Below are 21,310 nucleotides of genomic sequence, written 5' to 3'. Positions count from 1 at the left end.
AATACATGTGTAATCTCTTCCTGGAGATATATCAATTTTCTTACAACTTAACCTCGTAATGTATAATTCAATCATTGCACTTCACTGGGTCACTTGTTATCTTAAATATTTCACAATTACTATAAATTTCATGAGGTTACTACATTCTAACTTAATTAACAACTATCATATAATAAACTTACCTTGTCATTCAATAGCATCGTTGCCGTAAGACCTATCTGTGTCGGTGCGACGTAAAGCAACTTGCAAAAAAAAACAAAAAAATATTCAATAGCTATGGCGACTTTGTAGCTCTCGGTGCTACATCTGTAGTCCTTGGCCGGCTGGATACTATGGGTCAGCTGGAGTTCTCTCCATCAGGTTTGGCTGGCTGGTTACATATTCACCTCCAGGTTGGTCCACTTCAAATTTAGCAAGTCACAATCATCTTCTCTCTTGCGCTAGTGTTAACATAAAATAATCCCAACAAGTAAGAGTTCATTTTAATGCTGGTTGAAAATCAAATATCTTGTCAATACTCTTGTATTTTGCTTATTGAATTGACGTTTCCCAAAATATTTAACACTGGGTTCAGTGTATCTTCGATCTTATCTTTGCCTTAATTTTTTATGTAGAATTTTATGTAATAATTCTGTTCTTTAAGGCTTAAGAATCTCTTAATTTTGCTTCTTGGTAATGACTCTTGGTTATTTTTCTGTCCTCCAATCTCAATTTTTGATAAGCTTAGACGTGTCGTTTCGCTCCTTGTCTGACCAGTTGGTGAGCGTATTTAATTCAAATCTCCTTATTTCACGCCATGATTCCTTTCTTCTGTGCTGAATACTGTGTGTTACGCCTATGTTCTTCTTTAGAACGAGTAATATTTGAGTATTTTGTTTAACGTGGCTAATATATTTCTTTTCTGACGTAGCTGAAATGTTTCATGTCCGTCCAGTATCTCGGCAGATTAGATAGTGTATAATAATATATTAATATTTACTTGTTTCTTTTCAAACAGTCCACTTGATAATTTTATGTTCTCTACTCACGGCCTTTGAAATTGTGCGCTCTTTACTCGGTCTTGGCCTCCTTTGAACTTTTAAATTATAGTTCACTTCATATAATTCTTGCTTGTGTGGTCCATACCTCCACGCTGACGTCATTTTGGAACACGTCAGAAAATACAATGGGCACTGTATAGTATTGATCAGGTGGAAACTTCGAAGCTTTATAATTGAGAACTGTAGAGTTATCCATACGGGAAAATGAAACTAATATCATATGTCCGTCACCCAGTTGTACACAGCTGGTACAGTGCTCATACAGCATCTGAACTTTCCTCACCAATTTCTCTGGCACATTCCTTTTACTCAGGCATTCCCATATGTTCTCTCTTGCAATGCTGTCATATGCCTTGTCAATATCAAGGAAAAACTGAGCTCGATAGCTGCAGTCGCTTACGTGCGGCCAGTATCCAGTATTTGGGAGATATTGGGTTCAAACCCCACTGTCGGCAGCCCTGAAGATGGTTCTCCGTGGTTTCCCATTTTCACACCAGGCAAATGCTGGGGGCTGTATCTTAATTAAGGCCGTGGCCACTTCCTTCCCACTCCTAGCCCTTTCCTGTCCCGTCGTCGCCATAAGACCTATCTGTGTCAGTGCGACGTAAAGCAACAAAAAATATATATGAAGGAAAACCGTAAATAGATCTTGCCTTTTTCCCAATATTTCTCCATTAACATATGGACACGGAATATTAGGTCTGTTGTGGACCTGTTAGGCCTGAAGCCATATTGTTCCTCTTCTAACTGTGTCTGTAAGATGACTCGCAATCTGCTTCCTATGATTTTCTCAAGAATGTTAAGCCCATGAATAAGGAGTGCTATTCTCTGGTAGTTGAGCATTTTCTGTTTTTTCCTTTCTTAAACAGGGGGATAATGACACCCTTGCTCTAATCAGTAGGTATCTTGTTATCTTTCCAAACTGCATTGGGCACACTGTGTTATCACTCTAAAATCTGGACTCCTGCTTCTTAAATAATGTCCTTCGATTCCTGGGGATTTTCCTTGCATCTTCTTAAGGGCTGCTTCTGTTTCTGCTCATAAAATGGGAGGTTTCTCTGTGTAGGTTTCAACAGCTGTTTGATTTGTTCTCTGATCTGCTTGTGTCCTGTTCAGTAGGTGATCAAAATGATTCCTCAGAACCTCTCTGATGTCGTTTTGTTTCCTGGCCAGGTTTTCATTTGGATCCTCAATTGCTTTGATGGTTTCGACTGCATTCCTTTTGTTTTTGACCTCTCTGAACAATAAATAGTTCCATATTGCCTCTGCTGTCTTCCTCCAGTTTTTGAGTCAATTTCTCCCAGCACTTTTTCTCTTCTACTACTCTTTTAACTCTGTTTCTTGTCCCAGTAAGCTTGCTTGAGGTCTCTGATCTTCCCCTCATACCTTACCAGTTCAGGCTTGGACTTCTCTCTGTCTCGTTCTATTTATGTTATGTTCCTTTCCTTTATTGAGGATCTTACCCTTTCATTCCACCACACTTGCACTTTTCTTCCTGAAAACCTCTATTGCTTCTTTTATCAAGGTGTTTTAAAATCTTGTCTGCTCTGCCTCACCACTCTCCACTTCTTCTGTAGGCAATGGTCCTCATAGTCGGTCCTTTCCAGTCTATTGTAGTTCCAACACCTTAATCTTTGGTAATTATCTTTGGTACATTAATGTCTTTAGGCCCTCCATGGCTCAGGCGGCAGTGCTCCAACCTCTCATTGCTGGATACCGTGGTTGAAATCCTGGTCACTCCATGTGAGATTTGTGCTGGACAAAGCGGAGGCGAGACAGGCTTTTCTCCGAGTACTCCGGTTTTCCCTGCCATCTTTCATTCCAGCAACTCTCTCCATTAACATTTCATCTGTCAGTCATTTATCATTGCCTCTGAGCTTTGCCGCTAGATGGGGGCTTCATTCATTCCATTCCTGACCCAGTCAAATGACTGGAAACAGGCTGTGGATTTTCATTTTCACATTGTCTTTCAGATCTGCTACTAATAACCGGTGGTCACTATTGAGTTTCTGACTTGGAATTCCTTGACATCAGTTGCAAGTCTACTTCTTCCTTTATCTGTAATGACATAGGCAATGACCATCTTGCTCTGTCTATCTCAGCTTTATCAGGTGATCTTGTGACTGACTCTTTTGTTGCACCAACTGTTCTTTACTACCAAACAGTTTCTTATGCAGAAGTCTAGGAGATGTTCCCCTTCTGAATACCTTCTCCCATTGCCATGTGGTCCCATCACCTTCTCGTAGCCATTCCTGTCAGTTCCGAACTGTGCGTTGAGGTCCCCGATGATGGTCTCTTCTAGTCTTCCAAGAACTTGTTCTTTTCATCTTGACTGCAACCCATCTGGGGGGCATACACTTGCACCAGCATCAGCTTCTCTTTCCTTAGGTGAACTGTTGCCTTTATAATCCTCATTGATGTACTGGATCTCTGTAATACCATCTAACTCTTTTGCCAATATCAATCCTACTCCGTTTCTTGTCTCTTTTGTTACCTTTCTGATAGAGGGTATAGTTCTTCCTCAACTCTTTCTTCCCTTTACCTTTCCATTTAGTTTCACTCAGTCGTAGGATTGATACTTTCCTTCTGTCCATGATGTCCACTAACTCTTCATGTTTTCCAGTTGCTGGGCAGAGTGGCTCAGACGGTTGAGGAGCTGGCCTTCTGACCCCAACTTGGCAGGTTCGATCCTGGCTCAGTTCGGTGGTATGTGAAGATACTCAAATACGTCAGCCCCATGTCGATAGATTTACTGGCACTTCATAGAACTTCTGCAGGACAAAATTCCAGGACCATCGGCGTCTCCGAAAACTGTCAAAATAGTTATAGGGATGTAAAAACAATATAGCGTTATTATTAGCATTTCCCAATCAAACTCAGTACATTGATTGTCCTTATTCGAGTGTGTGGTCTTCTCTGAGGTTGTTGAACAATTGCGAGGCCTGGCTTATCAGGCTGTAAGCCATCATACCTGGCGTGGGTCTGCAGGTGCTGTTGTCTGCTCCGAGTTCTTTTTTTGCATCCGAGGCTCGTTTAAGTGTTGAAAGCGATTGCAGTTTCTCTCCAACTGACTTGCTAGGCTTAACGTTACAGAGGATTTTCTGTCAGGGTTATCTCCCTTAGCCTTTAACAGTCCCCCGCCACATCTGCAAGGCAGCAGCTTTCTGTTGAATGTGTGTGTCATTTCCTAAACAAAGGCTTCAACAGGTCCCCTTAGGGTGAACTCCTCTTTCCATAGCCATTGGTTCTCTTAGTTTGTTAGGTTTGGTAGCAGCCGCCCACTCCTTATCCAGACAGTCGCAGGTAAAACTGTCTACTGTTGCATATGGTAGCAGGATGTACCTGGCCCGAAATAATATGAATGCCATCCAATAAATAAGTTTCCCTATTTTTTTCACTGCAAACCACATGTTTTAAAATTAAGTTTGTACTGTAGGAACTTTCATTGGGGTATGGTGGCTGCACTTGACCTTCAACAGCACGTGCTTGCTCCGCGTTCGCCAGTACGGCGCCAGCTGCCATGGAGCTACCAGTTCAAAGCATGTCCGCTTGTGAACTCCACTTTGTTATTTGCTTTTTCGTGGCTGGAAATGAAATGGCTATCTATATTCACCACCATTTAGTGTGTGTTTATGGTGGAGTATCCAAATGATTCACTGCTGGTGTTCATGGTTCCTGGCAGAACGGTAAAACGTGCATGAAGACGAGTGCAGTGGCAGGCCCGTTACCACTGCAGACAATGCAGCCACTGTTGCAGTTCAGAATGTGGTAGACGAAGATATACGCATCAGCATTGTTGAGATAATGAATTTACTGCCTCCTGGTATGGAAATTGGACGCACCTTTATTGCGACGATCCTGTCAGATGTCTTGCAGTATCGAAATATCTGTGCAAGATGGGTCCCAAATTTGCCTACTGATGTTCACAATCAACAACAGTTCGAGGTGGCCCGAGCTTTCCTGCATATGCTTCAAAGAGAGGGAGGTCAACTGTTTTCCTGCATGGTCACTGGAGATGAAGGCTGGGTGCATTATTCAACTCCAGAAACAAAACGACAAACCATGGTGTGGAAGAAACCTGGTGAATGTGACCAAAACAGGCCAAGACCTCGGCCTCTGCGGGCAGAGTTATGGCTACGGTCTTTTGGGACTGTAATGATGTTCTTCTGGTTGACTACCTGCCGTGATGCACTACGATCACAGCTGAGAGGTACTGCACGATCCTTACGAAGCTCAGATCTGTAATCAAATGAAAACGTCCTGGTCTTCTGTCTCGCAAAGTGTTGCTCTTTCATGAAAATTGGCGCCCTCATTCAGCTCAAAGGACCCAGGATTTGCTGCACAACTTCAAATGAGACCTTTTTCCACATCGACTTTAATCTCTGGATCTTGCCTAGACTGATTTCCATCTCTTTCCACAACTCAAGTTGCACCTTGGAGCCAAGCAGTTTGCGACTGATGAAGAGGTGGAAGCGGAGGTGAACCGCTGGCTATGGAGAGAGGATCTGACCTGACAAAGGTATTAAAAAACTGTGCCAAGATACCAAAGGTGTTTGGACAGAAATGGTTACTACGATGAAAAATAGTGTAAGAGTTGTAGGATGAAAATAAAATATTTCACTAGTGTAAATAACCTGCACCTTTCCATGTTTATGAGCAGTTTCCTTATTTAGGAAAAGCAGTGCTGCATGTGAAAACAGCTTCAGAAAAACTTATTTACTTCAGTAGTAAAAATAAAGTTATTGTATGAAGCAGAAAATTGTAGAGTAGTTGATGGAATTGTAGCATTGAATGTAATAGCCGGTATATCTGCTAAAATAATATGGGATTGCCAAATTGCACTTCAAACATCGGGGTGAGAATTGTTAAATGTATAGTTTGAGCATTGCTTGAGACTAAAGACTATATACAACATGAATTGCGTATATGAGCATTAGAGGAGTGGTCATACAGATAAATAATTTGAGAAAAATCATTCAGTATCTCGTGCTGCTGTCATTTTATCAGCAGCTGAACTTGGCCAATCAGGTCGCTTCACAGGCTTTGTGAAGGTGGCTTAAGACAGGATTGAGAGCACCAGTTAAAGGAAAAAAAAAGAAATTTGCCCAGGGAGGGATTGAAACCTCGACCTGTGAACTGACAGGATTGTGCTGTGGTGACGTTGCTGGTCTTAAGTCTTGCATATTTAGCAACATCGCCTTGCAAAGCCTATTTGAATTCGCCTGCGAAGCAGTCTGATTGGCTAACTTCAGAAGCTAATAAAGCAAGAATGACGCAATATATCAACTGAATTTTTTCAAATTATTTATTAGTATGACTCTCAAATACTTAGTTCACGTTGTTTCCGACCACCCTATATGTGCAGTAAAGGTGAAACAATGTTTGCCTCGAAAACTACTGGACAAAATTTGCTGAAAATTCCACAATTTTTTCTTATCACTCCTGGTTTTAGGAAGTGGTAAGATACCTCTAGCACCCCTGGGAGAGAGAGGGAGGTGAGATGTAAAAATAATGGAAAATAGTTTCCAAACCATTCGTTCAAGTCCAGCCCCGGGGGGGGGGGGGGGTGGAGGAGGTGAAGAGGGGTGAAAGAAATAGAATGTCAAAAGTGACTGAGATTGTGGATGTATGTGTATTTCCAGCATAGCTCTTGACCAAACTTGGTACACATGACTTACTATCTAAAAAAAAAATAGTAATACTGAAGTGGCACCTCTAGGGTCAGGGGATGGGTTGGGTTGACATGTAAAGATAATCTAAAACTACCAATATTAGTGTCGAATCCTAGTTTTCGGGATCGTTTACATGAATGGTGACAATCTGGTTGCCGTTTTAGTCCAAATTCGGCCCATGGGCGAGAAGAGGTGAAAAAGAAAATGTCCAAAATGACCAATATGAAGGATGTATTTGTGTTATGGTCCAGCATAGCTTTCAACCAAACTTGGTAAACATAACTTACTGTCGTGAAGAAATACAGTAGGGGGTTAAACAACCCTTGGGGAAGGGGTAACATGTAAAACTAATTGAAAATTACCAATACTAGAGTTGAATCCATGGTTTTCGGAATCCCTGAGATGAATAGTGACACTGTGGTTGCCGTTCAAGTCTTATGTTCTGCCCCACCAGCATGGAGGCTAAGGTGTTGTTAATGTTGTTAAAAGGAAAATTTACAAAATGACCAGGATTATAGATGTGTGGATGTTCCAGTATAGCTCTCCATCATAGGGGAGGGGTTGACATGAAAACATTATTGAAAATGACCAATATTAGTGTCTAATAAATAGCTTTTTGGGATCACTGAGATGTATTGTGAAACACTGCATGATGTTTAAGTCTAAGTTCCACCTCCATAACAATAACTCTTAAACTACAAAATAGCTGGGCTGAGTGGCTCGGATGCTTTCAGAAAGTGATGGAACCAACTAGAGGAAAGAATATTTTGGATGTGGTGCTGATAAAACCAGATGAGCTCTATAGAGAAACCGAAGTAATAGATGATATTAGTGATCACGAAGCTGTTTTTGTCGTAGTTAAAAATAAATGTGAAAGAAAGGAAGGTATTAAATTTAGGACTATTAGGCAGTACCATATGGCTGATAAAACAGGCATGAGGGAGTTTTTAAAAAGTAACTGTGATCGCTGGAAAATGGTAAATAAAAATTTAAACAGACTCTGGGATGGGTTTAATCAATTGTTGAGGAATGTGAAAATAGGTTTGTACCTTTAAACGTGCTAAGGAATGGTAAAAATCCACTATATTATAACAGAGAAGTAAAGAGACTAAGAAGGAGGTGTAGGTTGAAAAGAAATAGTTAGAAATGGCTGTGGAAGTAAGGAGAAATTGAAGGAACTTACTAGGAAATTGAATCTCGCAAAGAAGTCAGTTAAGGATAACATGATGGCAAGCATAATTGGTGGTCATACAAATTTTAGTGAAAAATGGAAGGGTATGTATAGGTACTTTAAGGCAGAAACAGGTTCAAAGGTGGACATTCCAGGAATCATGAACAAGGGGAGTGTATATGCGAGGATCTTCAGAAGGCAGAAGTATTCAGTCAGCAGTATGTAAAGATTGTTGGTTACAAGGATAATGTCCAGATAGAAGAGGTGACTAATACTAAAGAAGTATCAAAATTTACCTATGATAACATTTACAGTAAGATACAAAAGTTGAAAACTAGAAAAGCAGCTGGAATTGATAAGATTTCTGGGGATATACTAAAGGCAATGGGTTGGGATATAGTACCATATCTGAAATATAAATTGGATTATTGTTTGGTTGAAGGAGCTGTACCAAATGACTGGAGAGTTGCTATAGTAGCCCATGTGTATAAAGGAAAGGGTGATAGACATAAAGCTGAAAATTACAGCCCAGTCAGTTTGACATGCATTGCATGTAAGCTTTGGGAAAGCATTCTTTCTGATTATATTAGACATGTTTGCGAAATTAATAACTGGTTTGAGAGAAGGCAGTTTGGGTTTAGGAAAGGTTATTCCACTGAAGCTCAGCTTGTAGGATTTCAGCTAAATGTAGCAGATATCCTGGATTCAGAAGGCCAAATGGACTGTATTGCGATTGACCTATCTAAGGCATTTGATGCGGTAGATCATGGAAGACTACTGGCAAAAATGAGTGCTATTGAACTAGAAAAAAAGAGTGACTGAATGGGTGGCTATATTTCTAGAAAATAGAACTCGGAGAATTAGAGTAGGCAAAGCTTTGACCCTGTAATAATTAAGAGGGGAATTTCTCAAGGCAGTATTACTGGACCTTTATGTTTTCTTATATATATATATATATAGCCTAAATGATATGAGTAAAGAAGTGGAATCAGAGATAAGGCTTTTTGCAGATGATGTTATTCTGTATAGAGTAATAAATAGCTTAGAAGATTGTGAGCAACTGTAAAATGACCTTGATAATGTTGTGAGATGGACAGCAGGCAATGGTATGATGATAAACGGGGTTAAGTCAGGTTGTGAATTTCACAAATAGGAAAAGTCCTCTCAGTTTTAATTACTCTGTTGATGGGGTGAAAGTTCCTTTTGGGGATCATTGTAAGTAGCTAGGTGTTAATATAAGAAAAGATCTTCATTGGGGTAATCACATAAATATGATTGTTAAATAAAGGGTACAGATTGTTAAATAAAGGGTACAGATCTCTGCACATGGTTATGAGGGTATTTAGGGGTTGTAAGGATGTAAAGGAGAGGGCATATAAGTCTCAGGTAAGACCCCAACTAGAGTATGGTTCCAGTGTATGGGACCGTCACCAGGATTACTTGATTCAAGAACCGGAAAAAATCCAAAGAAAAGTAGCTCGATTTGTTTTGGGTGATTTCCGACAAAAGAGTAGCGTTACAAAAATGTTGCAAAGTTTGGGCTGGGAAGACTTGGGAGAAAGGAGACTAGCTGCTCGATTAAGTGGTATGTGATGTAGATGTTGATTCCCATAGGGAATCAGAAATAATTGTTCCGAATGAGTAAATTTATAATACCAATATAAATGGTCCGTTATTGAACATTATAAATTTTTCCAGCTAACTCATTCCTGGCTGCCAGCGTTTCGCCCCCGTGTGCTAGGATGGGCTCATCAGTTGGTACCTAGCACACCTACCAAGACACTGGATAGTGCATACCGTGGAGGCCACTGCGTAAGCTAATTGTAGCCACCGGCAGTGCCAATGCACTATGACAGACATAGTCTCATTATCAAAAAATGATGCTTGCTTGGCCATCAGATGATGTAGATGTTGATTCCCATAGGGAATCAGATTCAAGCATCATTTTTTGATAATGAGACTGTGTCTCTCATAGTGCATTGGCACTGCCGGTGGCTACAATTAGCCTACGCAGTGGCCTCCACGGTATGCACTTATCCAGCGTCTTGGTAGGTGTGCTAGGTACCAACTGATGAGCCCATCCTAGCACACGGGGGCGAAATGCTGGCAGCCAGGAATGAGTTAGCTGGAAAAATTTATAATGTCCAATAACGGACCATTTATATTGGTATTATAAATTTACTCATTCAGAACAATTATTTCTGATTCCCTATGGGAATCAACATCTACATCATCTGATGGCCAAGCAAGCATCATTTTTTGGTAATGAGACTATGTCTCTCATAGTGCATTGGCACTGCCGGTGGCTACAATTAGCCTACGCAGTGGCCTCCACGGTATGCACTATCCAGCGTCTTGGTAGGTGTGCTAGGTACCAACTGATGAGCCCATCCTAGCACACGGGGGCGAAACGCTGGCAGCCAGGAATGAGTTAGCTGGAAAAATTTATAATGTCCAATAACGGACCATTTATATTGGTATTAAGTGGTATGTTCCGAGCTGTCAGTGGACAGATAGCGTGGGAGGAGGTCAGTAGATGAATAAGTTTGAGTGGTGTCTTTAAAAGTAGGAAAGATCACAATATGAAGATAAAGTTGGAATTCAAGAGGAGAAATTGGGGCAAATATTCATTTATAGGAAGGGGAGTTAGGGACTGGAATAACTTACCAAGGGAAATTTGCAATAATTTTCCCATATCTTTGCGATCATTTAAGAAAGGGCAAGGAAAACAACAGATAGGGAATCTGCCACCTGGGCGACTGCCCGAAATGCAGATAAGTAGTGATTGAACTTGGCAGGTTTGATCGTGGCTTAGTCTGGTTTAATTTGAAGGTGCTCAAATACGTCAGCCTCATGTTGGTAGATTTGCTGGCACATGAAAGAACTCCTGCAGGACGAAATTCCGGCACCTCGGTGTTTTCGAAAACCTTAAAATGTAGTCAGAGGGACGTAAAGCAAATAACATTATTATTAAACTACAAAATAGTTTGAAAAATATCAGTCAATGTCACAATAATGAAATCAACAAAAATTAACAGATAGCCTAAAAGAAAACTTGCATTAAAGTGCCCAGGCAGCACCAGGTAATATAGGTAGTATGAATATCAAATTCAAATGACAATCTATCTGCCTTCTGAAGCAGCATGTCTGGCATGGTGTTAATGTATTCATATATGTTTTTTTTTAAATCCATAATTTTACACCAAAAATTTGAACATTTTGTTAGTAGTTAACTGGAAGTAAAATTAAGATAGTTATGCCATTGGACTGCTCAGTTTATATATATATTTGAGATCATCTGAACTACTAAAATGCATTTATTTTAATGTTTCCTTCACCAGACTATTATCATCAGTGTTCTTGATGTCCCCTACTAAATGTATTAGTTTATCACCATTACCAAACCAAACCCCACGGCACTTAACGCCCTTGAAAGGGCTCTGGCCTGCCCAGCGACCGCTGCTCAACCCGAAGGGCTGCAGATTACGAGGTGTCGTGTGGTCAGCACGATGAATCCTCTGTGCCGTTATTCTTCGCTTTCTAGACCGGGGCAATATCTCACCGTCAGATGTCTCCTCAGTTCTAATCACGTAGGCTGAGTGGACCTCGAACCAGCCCTCTCAGGTCCAGGTAAAAATCCCTGACCTGGCCAAGAATCGAACCCGGGGCCTCCGGGTAACACAATTCTTAGTTTTGAGTAAATTGGTTTTAAAGTTTTGCATTCCCTGGCTCAGTCCGGTGGTATTTGAAGGTGCTCAAATACGACAGCCTTGTGTCGGTAGATTTACTGGCACGTAAAAGAACTCCTGCAGGACTAAATTCCGGCACCTCGGCGTCTCCGAAGACCGTAAAAGTAGTTAGTGGGACGTAAAGCAAAATAACATTATTCAATTATTATTAAAGTTTTGCATTATGATTAGACTTCTTATTTCCTCCCTGGATGTATTAGAATTCTCCTACTGTGTAGGTGGGACCATTTATACACAGGCTTCATTTAATATAGGATGTCTAGTGGTATTCATGCTTTATGCCTATAACTGTCAGGTTGATTGCTACCTTTATCTTGTTGGTATGGACACCAACTGTCTGTTCCTATAAGGCACCTATGATGGGAAGGTCTGTGTTTATTGGCAGTTATTTTTACTGGATTTTGTGTACGGGTAATCACGAGAACTGCGTTGTTTCTTTTTTTATGTTTTGATATTTAGAGCCCATGACAACAAATTTTCACTCAAATGCACACAGGTAAACAAGCAACTTGACTATATTTTCACTCAAAACACGCAGTCATGGAAACGATGGAAGCTGCCATTACCAAAGAGTATTACAGCTGCGTATTAAAACTACGCACGTGGAGCCATCTGTGGAGAGCTATTCTGCAATGACGAGCGTGAAACTTGAATTTTAAACATCAAAAGGAATTATGAAATTCTCTGTGCAGCGGTGCCACGCCCACCTCAGGCTGAGACACAGGTGCACTTGACTTGACTTACTTGACTTATTTCCTGTATCTCCTAAGTGGAGCATAGGGCATCAACGAACTTCCGCCACCAGACTCTGTTCTGCGCCATCGTCCTGATCTCTGTCCAGGTCTTTGCTCCTTTCTCCATCCCTTCTGCTATTACACTCCTCCTCCATGTGTTTCTTGGTCTGCCTCTTCTCCTGCTACCTTGTGGGTTCCATTCCAGGGCTTGTCTTGCTATGTTGTCTTTATCTCGCCGTAATGTATGCCCGATCCACTTCCATTTCCTGCGACGCATCTCAATATCAATGGGTGTTTGATGGTTTTTTTTTTTCCATAGTTCTTCATTGGAGATTACTTGTGGCCACCATATCCTCAGGATATTCCTCAAACTTCTGTTCACAAATGTTTGAAGTCTGCTAATCAGTTGTTTGTTAGTCTTCCATGTTTCACACCCCTAGAGCAGTACTGACTTGACATTTGTATTGAAGATGCGTAGTTTGGTATAGGTGTTAAGTTCCTTAGATTTCCAGATTGGTCTCAGCATTGCAAATGCTCTTTTAGCCTTATTTATTCTATTTCCTATATCCTCTATAGTTCCTCCCTCAGGGGTGACTATACTTCCCCGGTAGCAAAACTGATTGACTTGCTCGATCTCTTGGTTTCCTAAAAATAATAGTGCCTTGTTTCGGTCATTATAACGCATCTCATTGGTTTTCTTTCCATTTATCTTCAATCCCACCTCTGATGCTTCGGTTTTTAAATCATTCAGCTTTGCTTCCATATCCTTAAAACTGTTGGCTAACAAACACAAGTCATCCGCAAAGTCCAAGTCCTCCAACCTGCCTGTCAGTCCCCATTGAATTCCTCTTCGGCGATTCATTGCCTTCTTCATCATAAGATCCAGCACCATCAGAAATAGTATTGGTGACAGCAAACATCCTTGCTTAACTCCCGTGTTTACTGGGATGGGCTCAGACAACATCCCCTGATGTAAAACTTGGCATGTGTAGTTCTCATACATTTCTTGGGTTATCTTTATAATTTTCTTTGGAATCCCAAATTCTTTCATGGCTTTCCACATCTTCTTCCTCATTATATTATCAAATGCCTTTTCATAGTCTACAAATAGCAGATACAGTGACGACTGCAGCTCCGTGGATTGTTCTATAATTATGCGCAGTGTGTTGATCTGGTCTGTACAGGAGTAACCTTCTCTAAATCCTGCCTGTTCTTTCCTCAGCCTTGAGTTAACTCACTTTTTGATCCTTTCTAAAATTATTCGTGAGAGTACCTTACTTGGTATCGAAAGGAGGGTAATCTCTCTCCAGTTATCACATTCCAATAAATCTCCTTTCTTCGGAAGCTTAATCAACAATCCTTTCTTCCAATCTGTGGGGATCTTCTCTTCTTCCCAAATCTTCTTGAAAAGTGCGAACAGAATCTCGACTGAAGTACCCACGTCCACTTTCAAGGCCTCCGGTGTGATATTGTCCATACCTGCCGCTTTGCCATTCTTTAGTTGTTTAATGGCCCTTTGGATCTCTGTTCTTGATGGCGGTTCTGTACTGATAGCAACATCTTCCTGCTCTTCTACGGTCATCACCTCTGTCTCTTCTTCCTCGATTGCTTCACGATTCAAGATCTCCAGAAAGTGTTCTCTCCATCTTTCTAGCTGTTCTTTTTGTGTGGACAATAATCTCCCATCTTTGGCTTTCACTGGCTTGTCAGATCTAGAAAACTTTCCTGTTAGTCTCTTGGTAATGTGGTAGAGGGTCTTACTATCATTGTTTTGTGCTGCCGTCTCAGCTTGTGTTGCAAGATTATTGATAAATGCTTGTTTGTCACGTCGAAATCTCCTCTTCACTATTTTGTTAAGTTCATTAAAGTTAGTTCTAGCTTGTGCCTTCTCTTCTTGTGTTCTTGCGGTATTGAGTCTTTTCTTACATTCCTTCCTTTGATTCACGGCTTCCCATGTCTCAGAAGTAATCCATTCCTCTCTTCCTCTCTCCCTTTTTCCTAAGACCTTTTCACAGGTATTAATGTAGGTACTCTCTATGCTCTTCCAATTATGTTCAATATCCTGTCCTTCTTCCTCTCTTAGCTGTTGGAATCGGTTATTCAATTCTAGTGAAAAATTTTGTTGCACCTCCTTGTCCTTCAGTTTATCCCAGTTATACTTTATCCTCCTCTTCTGATGAATGTGCCTAGTACTTGCAATCTTAAGTCGGAGCGTAGCTACTACTAAGTGATGGTCACTTCCCACATCTGCCCCCCCTCTTGTTCCTCACGTCCAAAAGGGAGGTTCGCCATGTCTTGCTGATAGTGAAATGGTCGATCTGATTCTCCGTTCTATGGTCAGGGGAAACCCACGTCACTTTATGGCAATTCTTATGGGGGAAGATAGTGCCTCCTATCACCAACCTGTGGTTACTACAAAATTCAATAAGCCTTTCACCATTCTCATTTCTATTACCTATACCATGTTTTCCCATTATATTTTCTATTCCTTGGTTATCATTGCCAACTTTCGCATTCAGGTCTCCCATCACAACCATTATATCCCTTTTCTTTGCCTTTAACAGGGTTCGATGTAGCTGACCATAAAATTGCTCTTTTTCTTCTTCTCCTGCCTCTGTTGGTGCATAACACTGCACCACTGTAATTGGTCTTACTTTTGATGCAAATCGAGCTACTAGAATCCTTTCTGAGACTGGGTACCATTCTATCAAACTCTTCCTTGTCTTTTGAGTGATCAATAATCCAACACCCTCTCTATGTTCTTCTTCTCTTCCTGAGTACAGCAGCGTGTCCCCTTCCTGGGTCTTTATCTCACCAAACCCAGTCCATCTCATCTCACTCAAGCCTAATGTGTCCAACCTGTATCGCTTCATCTCCCTAGATACTTCAGCCAATCTTCCTGCCTGCCACATTGTCTGTACATTCCACATTCCAATTCTCGTGTCCGCTTTCATGCTAAAAGTCAAATCCATTGTATCCATCCGGCTTCTATTCGTTGATGTTTCTGTAATAGGTTAATCCCAGGTGTGTAGGTTATTGGCCTTCAGCACCCAAAGCCTGGTGAAGGGGCTGGCTTCTAAGTAGCCAGGCCTACTGATTTTCTGTTGGGGTTTCTTCCCTTAGCCTTTGAAGTTCCCACTTCTGACCACAAGGCAGCAGTTCCTATTCTGTTTTCCCCGCATAGGAGGGTTGCCTCGTCCGTCAGTTCCACCGCTCCGAGGTCCGTCTTCTCCGCCTTCACTGCCGTTGAGGTCTTCACCGTAACCCTGGCAAGGAACCCTTACATGGGACTACCAGCCGGGTCAGCTGGACGAAGGTTTTTTAAAGAGGTGTTACTCCTCTATCACTCGCCCTTTGTCCTGACTTGTGACAGGCAGAGCCTGGCTTCCCAAACATTGGGCCCAGGTTGGTGGGTTTACAGGTGCACTGATCCTTTTAAATCAATTTTTTAGCATATTTATGCATGAAACATGTAAAAACCATACATTTTCTTAAACTAGAAGAATTAAGGTTTCATCAGGAAACAAAATAAAAAAGTGAAAATTCCATTCAAATACATCATTTCAGACTATGTGAATACCTTAAAGCATGCGTTTCAAAGTCTCTCAAGTTTTAAAGCATATTTTCTTTCTCTAGACGCTTAAAAAAAATAATGGCCATCCTATCGCTGATGTTGAGGAGGAGGAGGAGGAGGATGTAAAGGATGACTGTCGGCGCTCAGAACTGCCTGCGCAGAATACAATGTTAACATTGAAGATATTAAAAATCGGTTTCCCTGAAAGATTGCTTAGATGTTGAACATACCAACGGACTTTTCAATTCACTCAATCTGGAAAATGAAATTGTTAAAAACAAGTGCCTTAAAAAGAAGCAGAGCTCATTTTATTACTTTTCTTAAAAGGCAAGTGATAAGTAAATATCATAATTATGAACATAGATTTTATAAAATGTGAACCAATATAAATAAATTATGGTTAAATACTGTATGCATTTAAATTATAAATATTACAGTGTTATTAATGCTAATTTCACTTTTTTAAAAAATGTTTATTCCATTCAAGAGACCTCCCCGCCATATCTTCACACGACTGTTGCTGATTGCTCAGTACATGTTTCACTGTATTTAAGAATGACATAAAATAAGACAATGTATGATATGGATGTGACACACCCATTAACACTGTAAAGAAAGAAGAAAAATTAGAGAAAAATATATGATGGGAAAGAAATTGGTAAAACTGAAAAGGAACTTGAGCTAAACAGTCTTATGTTATAAAACAGAGAATGGAAGAAACCAGGGAGAACGGCAAAACTATTAGATATTGTCAGAGAAATGTCAAAAAAGAAATCTAAGGAGGGTAAACAGAGAAGTAAGGATATACATGAGGAGATAATCCTGGGTTCTTTAACTCAGCTGAAGTCAAGGAAATGCCTCAAAAATTTAAGTTTGGCTAATTATTAAAGATGTGTCCAAGCAGGATATATAGGATATGTATACATTACTGTATTTACTCATGTACTTTTGTAGTTCAGAATGCTCGCCAGCATAAAGGTAAGCACAATTAGCTGCCGTTCTCGGGAGCCTGAGTTCGTTACCTGGTACCGTACTGCCAGAGATGTACGAATGACAGGAAGGTTGATATTCAGTGAAGATGATACATTAACTCCCCTCCAGTGGGGTGTCTAAAAAGACCAGCACCATCTTGGGATGAGGAAACAAGTTTGCTTTAGTTGAGAAATATTCACCTTTGTTGCTATTAATATAGCAGGTGAGATCATTAACAAAGTGATTGTTTAATATCTTGTAATTCAGACCAATTTAGGTTCTTTTTTTTTTAGAGAGAGAAGTTTAAAACGTGATAAACACAACCCAGTCATAACGACTGTTTTACATGCCAACATATCTAACAAATAATAACATACATACGTACATACATCATCATTATAGACCGTTACGCCTTTCAGCGTTCAGTCTGCAAGCCTCTGTGAATTTACTAAATGTCGCCATAATCCTCTATCTGCAAGTAGTGCTGTGGCCTCAGTAGGTTCTTTACCTCTTATCTTTAAATCGCCATCGTCGTCTTGGCCTCCCTCTACTTCTTTTACCCTCCAAAAGAGTCCATTATTCTCCTAGGTAACCCATCCTCATCAATTCGCCTCATATGACCCCACAACCGAATTTGGTTTATGCGTACAGCTTCATCCATCAAGTTCTCTCCTAATTTAACTTTTATCCCCTAATTCTGAGTACACTCCTGCCATTGTTCCCACCTGTTTGTACCAGCAATCATTCTTGCTACCTTCATGTCTGTAACTTCTAACTTATGAATAAGATATCCTGAGTCCACCCAGCTTTCGCTCCCACGAAGCAAAGCAAAAACAGACCGACGTAAAGACAGTTTCATCCGGGAGCGGACTACCTTTTTACAGAACACTGTTGATCACAACTACAAGCTCACTGCATTAGCTTTACTGCACCTTAATTCAGTCTCACTATATTACCATCCTGGGAGAACACACAACCTAAATACTTTAAATTACCTACCTGTTCCAGCTTTGTGTCACCAATCTGCCATTCAAGTCTGTTGAATTTCTTACCTACTAACATAAATTTAGTCCTCGAAAGACTAATTTTCATACCATACTCATTGCACCTATTATCAAATTCCAAGATATTAGATTGCAGGCATTCGGCACATTCTGCCGTTAAGACAAAGTCGTCAGCATAGGTCAGACTGCTTACTATATTTCCATCTAACTGAATCCCTCCCTGCCACTTTATACCTTTCAGCAGATGATCCATGTAAACTGCGAACAGCAAAGGTGAAATGTTGCAGCCTTGTCTAACCTCTGTAAGTACCCTCAACCAAGAACTCATTCTACCATTGTCACTGCAGCCCAGTTGTCAACATAAATACTTTTGATTGATTTTTAATAATCTACCCTTAATTCCATAGTCCCCCAGTATGACAAAAATCTTTTCCCTCAGTAACCTGCCATATGCTTTCTCTAGATCTACAAAACATAAACACAACTTTCTATTCCTCCAGTAAAATTTTTCAGTTACCTGGTGTGTACTGAAAATCTGATCCTGACAGCCCCTCTGTAGTCTAAAACTTCCTCTTAACCACTGATTGCACCCTCCCTTCCAAGATGGCAGTGAATACTTTGCCTGGTATACTAATCAATGAGATACCTCGATAGTCGTTGCAATCCTTCCTGTTCCCTTGCTTATAGACAGGTGCAATTACTGCTGTTGTCCAATCTGAAGGTACCTAACCAGCACTCCACGCTAATACTACTCTATGAAGCCATTTCATCCCTGCCATCCCACTATACTTCACCATTTCAGGTCTAATTTCATCTATTCCTGCTGCCATATGATAATGGAGTTTTTATCATCCTTTCCATTTCCTCAAGCGTAATTTCACCAACATCATTTTCCTCCCCATGAGCTTGGTTGTTCGCAACACCACCAGGAAGATTTCCTTCTACGTTTGTGAAGATTTTCAAAATATTCCCTCCAGCTGTCCAGTGATTCCCTGGGATCAATTATGAGTTCATCTGAATTACCCAAAACACTGTTCATTTCCTTTTTTCCTCCCTTTCTAAAATTCTTCATTACTGTCCAGAAAGGTTTCCCTGCTGCTCGACCTAGCCTTTCCAGGTTATTACAAAAAATCTTCCCAAGACTTCATTTTGGATTCAACTACTATTTGTTTTGCTCTGTTTCTTTCATCTACGTACCATTCCCTGTCTGCATCAGCCATTGCATGGAGCCATTTCTGATAAGCCTTCTTTTTACGTTTACAAGCTGCTCTCACTTCATCATTCTACCAAGAAGTTTGCTTTTTCCCATCTTTACACACACTTGTTCGTAGGTATTACCTTGCCATTTCTACTACAGCATCCCTGTATGTCACCCATTCTCTTTCTCTATCCTGAACCTGCTTATTGTTTACTGTTTGAAACTTCTCACTAATCATATCCACGTACTTCTAATTTCCTTGTCCTGGGGATTTTCTACCCTTATTCGTTTGCAGACAGATGTCACTTTGTCTGTCCCAGGCCTAGAGATACTTACAGACCAGATAGTGGTCTGTATCATTGAAAAATCCTCGAAAAACCTGTACATTCCTAACAGACTTCCTGAATTCAAAGTCGGTGAAGATATAGTCTGTTATGGATCTGGTACCCCTACCCTCCCATGTGTAGCAGTGAATAGCCTTATGCTCGAAGAATGTATTTGTAACTACTAAGCCCATACTAGCACAGAAGTCCACAAACGCTTCCCATTCCCATTAGCTTCCATATCTTTCCTTCATTTACCAATTGCCCTTTTGTATCCTTCAGTTCTATTTCCAACTCGCATTGAAATCGCCCATTGGCACTATCCTATCCTTACTGTTGACCCTGACTACATCCGGCTCCATAGCATAACAGTTAGTGTTATTAGCTGCGATCCTTGGGGCGGGTTTGATTCCCGGTATTGCCAGAAATTTAAGAATGGCAGGAGGGCTGGTATGTGGTTGAAATGGTACATGCATTTCACCTCCATTGGGGGTGTGCCTGGAAAGAGCTGTACGATGAGGACACAAGTTTACTTTTTTTTACCCTGAGTACGATGTCATTCAATGCTTCATAAAACTTGTCAACTTCATCCTCATCTACACCATCACATGGTGAATACAATGAGAATTCTCGTCCTAATTCCTCCAACTGCCAAATCTACCTACATCATTTGCTCATTTACATGCCTAACAGAAACTATGTTGCGTGCAATAGTATTCCTGATAAACAGCTCTAACCCAGACTCTGCCCTTCCCTTTTTAACACCCGTCAAGTACACTTTTTAACCTCCTATCTCTTCCTTGTTATCTCCCCCTACCTGAATATCACTTACTCCTACTGTATCCAAATGCATCCTATTTGCTGACTCAGCCAGTTCTACTTTCTTTCTTCCATAAGCCCTATTAATATTGATAGCTCCCCATCGAATTCCATTTCGTTCGCCAAGTTGTTTCCAAGGAGTGCCTTGCCTGGCAAATGGGGGTGGGACTCCGTTACTCCCATAGGTCCAAGGGTTGCTTAAAATGTTCTGAACTCAGTAAATTCATGAAGCAGGATGCTACCCTACTTACACACAGTCCAGGTGAGGACCTCTCCTCTAATGGGTTAGGGACCTCCGGTGGATTGTATAGTCCTAGCCGCCTGAGCACAAGGAGGGTCATGACTCAGAATATGTCAGAGATTCCCATTCCCATTCCATAGCAACTCGTATCCCGACTCTCAGGACCACTTACTAGGCCACTAAGCCGTTGCCCATGCTTCATAAACTAGGGTGTGACTACAGTAACCCACATCGTGAACAATAACAATAATATCGATTTTTACGTCCCCACTCACTTTTAACGATTTTTGGAGACTACAAACAAAACGTACTATGCGTTAATAAAAAATAGAGACAACGGACGTACAAAATTAAACATTATGATAATAAAATGCATTACCACCACACCTGAAGATATCTATAAATGCGGCAAACTTTCCTGTTATTTATTTTTATTCTTTTCGTCGTGGAACGTCTGACACTATCCGGACACTTGATAGGATACCTAACTTAAACAATGGGGTCTCTGTCGTCTCATTTACTGCTGTTTAGGTAAATGTAGAGAACAAGCATGAAATATTCTTAAAAATAACGGTCTGGCTTTCAACCGCTGCAGTTATCCAAAGAATGCTTCCAGTTGCTATGTATTACATTAGGAAGTACAACTTGTAACATACGCTAATGGTTTGGCATGTTTTTGACAGCGCGGTTTTACAACAATAAATATGGACCAAAAATGAGATTTATAACATATAGCACGGTTTTATTTGGAAGGAGTGGCTTCTGCTATACATACACCAACTGGGAATATCCAAGACCATGTCCAGAGACCAT

At 40.7% G+C, this 21,310-nt stretch overlaps 1 protein-coding gene across 5 annotated transcripts in view; it reads left to right on the top strand.

Moving 5' to 3' along the window:
• The window catches only part of LOC136864817 (differentially expressed in FDCP 6 homolog), a 452,756-nt gene that overhangs the window by 62,105 nt on the left and 369,341 nt on the right, over positions 1 to 21,310 (top strand). The window lies entirely within an intron of this gene.

This window comes from Anabrus simplex, chromosome 2 (genome assembly GCF_040414725.1).
Source record: "Anabrus simplex isolate iqAnaSimp1 chromosome 2, ASM4041472v1, whole genome shotgun sequence".
NCBI lineage: Eukaryota > Metazoa > Arthropoda > Insecta > Orthoptera > Tettigoniidae > Anabrus > Anabrus simplex.
Note: the sequence above shows the minus strand (reverse complement) of the source record. Positions and strands in the feature narration are given on the sequence as shown.